This window comes from Salmo salar, chromosome ssa25, assembly GCF_905237065.1.
Source record: "Salmo salar chromosome ssa25, Ssal_v3.1, whole genome shotgun sequence".
Lineage (NCBI taxonomy): Eukaryota > Metazoa > Chordata > Actinopteri > Salmoniformes > Salmonidae > Salmo > Salmo salar.
The window spans coordinates 4,319,663-4,322,738 of NC_059466.1; positions in this window are offsets into that span (position 1 = coordinate 4,319,663).

The following is a 3,076-nucleotide window of genomic DNA, read 5'->3' on the forward strand; positions in this document are numbered from 1 at the left end:
CAGAATGTAAACGTTATACATTCCCCTCTTTCCCTCAGTAATAAGTACATTTCATATTTTCAGAACCCAACAGTCTCTCCTCTTGAACATTAACTTCCTAATGTTCAACTTACATAAACTTGGAAATGACTTGGAACAAGTAATGAACAAACAATGATAATAAAACACTAACAAAAAATAAAACATGATTAACATTCACATTGAGGTTTACAAACTTATGGCCTCTGTTCTATAGTCACACTATGCACACTCTTACTTCCATTTCTCATAGAACACTGATAATAACGTGTCTGCTGGAGCTGTTGAATTCTTCCATTTCAACTTTCTCCTTCTGGTTTCTAAGAGTGTGATAGCACGAGACTTGAAAATAAAAAAGAAACACAAGACATAGCAGTATGAATAATGTGTTAAACTATGCATAATTATACATGCAAAGAAAAACCAAAGTTTGATAACATGACAATTCCACGCTCTCTATTCGCCTGCCTGTGCATTAAGGATACTTTTCTGCTGGGTTTGGCAAAAATGAAGGCCCTAAAAAAACTCCTCATGCTTTCACCCAGGTTTCCCCGTCAGACCACAGGTTCCGAGAGATGTTCCCAAGCCATGTCATTCTCACTTTGCTCCCCATCTCCTTCCTCCATAGCCATCCGATATACACGTGCAGTGGCCTTAATCATCTTTACCTCTTCTTGAGGTAACTCAGTACTGTATAAACGTTTCGACATCAATGCCCTCAGCATATGATATCCCAACAATGCTACCAAAGTAACCCCTGCTACTGCTAACACTGCCCATGATGCATACTTCACAATACCCCTCATTTGAGCCGTAGTCCAGTTCCATGCTGTTACTATATCCTCCTTCGCTACTACTACTGCTCCTTCAGTTACTGTCCCTACAGCAACTGCCGTGAGAATAGCTACTGCATGGAATCTGTATCCTGCTCTTCTACTGTTTGTGGTTCACAGATAGATCTAGGACTGACCCTTTCATATACTCCCTTACCTAACTCCCAACTCATACCCGGTCCCCTAGCCACCTATCTCCAATTACCTTCTGTGTTCTGCTACAGTCTATACCTGTGGATAATACTATCTTGTGCTTAGGTTAGATCAGTCCCAATCTTCTGGTAGATATGTCAAGTGTTTGCTGGCTGTTAGAAATAGGTAAGAGTTTAATAATGATGTTGGAATAGTATCCAGCCTAACAAAACTTTGAGTCACAGGTTTCTTGAAAGTTGACAATAATGTCTTGAGGTGCCAACACTATCTTTGCTACTCTCACCATGATCTGGGAATGTGTAACGTTAAATTTAATGTCATAATAGTCTCTATATTGCTACTGCTAATATATGGCTGAGACTTTCACCCTCTCGTTACAGGTTTAGCGGGGACCCCACCCGGTCTTACCCCCTAGGACTTACCCATTGCAGGTACTAACCTGCTCGGGCTTACCTTCCGGAACTTACCCTATATTTTATAGTAGTCACAATAACTAAACCACTCGGGTTTTACCCCCTAGGACTTACCCTCTACAGGTACCAACCTCCTTGGACTTAACTTCCGAGACTCACCATATACCACAAAGCTACGACCGGTCATAATACAATGGGACTACTGAATAAGCTCAGGTTTTCGAGGTCCGTATCCTATAATTGGTTCAGCCTACGACTCTCATCTCCCCAATATTTCAGAATGAGTGATAACAGGTGAAGGAATTGTGCCTATCTTGTTTCTGGTGGCGGCTCCTGTTCACTGATTCGGAATCTCTAGTTCGACTGTAAATTGTGGTGAACCCTGCTTGCAGCGCCACCTGTTCGGTTCGATAGTTGAAGTCGGAAGTTTACATACACCTTAGCCAAATACATTTAAACTCAGTTTTTCACAATTCCTGACATTTAATCCTTGTAAAAATCCCTTGTCTTAGGTCAGTTAGGATCACCCCTTTATTTTAAGAATGTGAAATGTCAGAATAATAGTAGAGAGTGATTTATTCCAGCTTTTATTTCTTTCATCACATTCCCAGTGGGTCAGAAGTTTACATACACTCAATGAGTATTTGGTAGCATTGCCTTTAAATTGATTAACGTGGGTCAAACTTTTCGGGTAGCCTTCCACAAGCTTCCCACAATAAGTTGGGTGAATTTTGGCCCATTCCACCTGACAGAGCTGGTGTAACTGAGTGAGGTTTGTAGGCCTCCTTGTTTGCACACGCTTTTTCAGTTCTGCCCACAACTTTTCTATGGGATTGAGGTCAGGGCTTTGTCTCTCTACTCTTATTCGGACATTTCACATTCTTAAAATAAAATGGTGATTCTAACTGACCTAAGACAGGTGAATTTTTTCAATGATTAAATGTCAGGAAATGTGAAAACTGAGTTCTAAATGTATTTGAATAAGGTGTATGTAAACTTCTGACATTGGATTTATCGAATGTATGCGTCAAACTGTATGAATAGATTGACTATGCGTAGACAGCTCGATAGAAATGGTAGCAGAAGGTGAATGTTGAATTTTTGCTGCATACCATTTTGCGCTAACGCTATCTGTGTGATCGAGGCATACGTTTGATAAATCCAACACACTGCCCCTGCAGTGCAATGCTGCAAGGCAAACGTTCCACTGAAAATAAATGTACTTCTGGTGTACGCAATGAGCTGTAGGTGTGATGAGGCTTAACGCCTTGATAACACAGACAGTGTTTTGCATCAATGCTGAGTAATAAATTCTGCAGTCAAACTTTTTCATCATGTAAACATTTTTGTCGATATGTGTGCAACAAAGTTCAACTTCCACTAATTATGTCAAGGCAGGAAGCCTAGTTGTTAGAGCGTTGGGCCAGTAACCCGAAAGGTTGCTAGATCGAATTCCTGAGCTGACAAGGTAAAACACTGTCGTTAACCCACTGTTCCTAGACCGTCATTGTAAATAAGAATTTGTTCTTAACTGACTTGACTAGTTAAATTAAAAAAATCGAAGTCGCACTTATTGTATATTAACAACGTATTTTTTTTATAGATATTTTCTCAAACTGATAAATGTGAAGAGCGCACGACATGAACAACACAGCGACA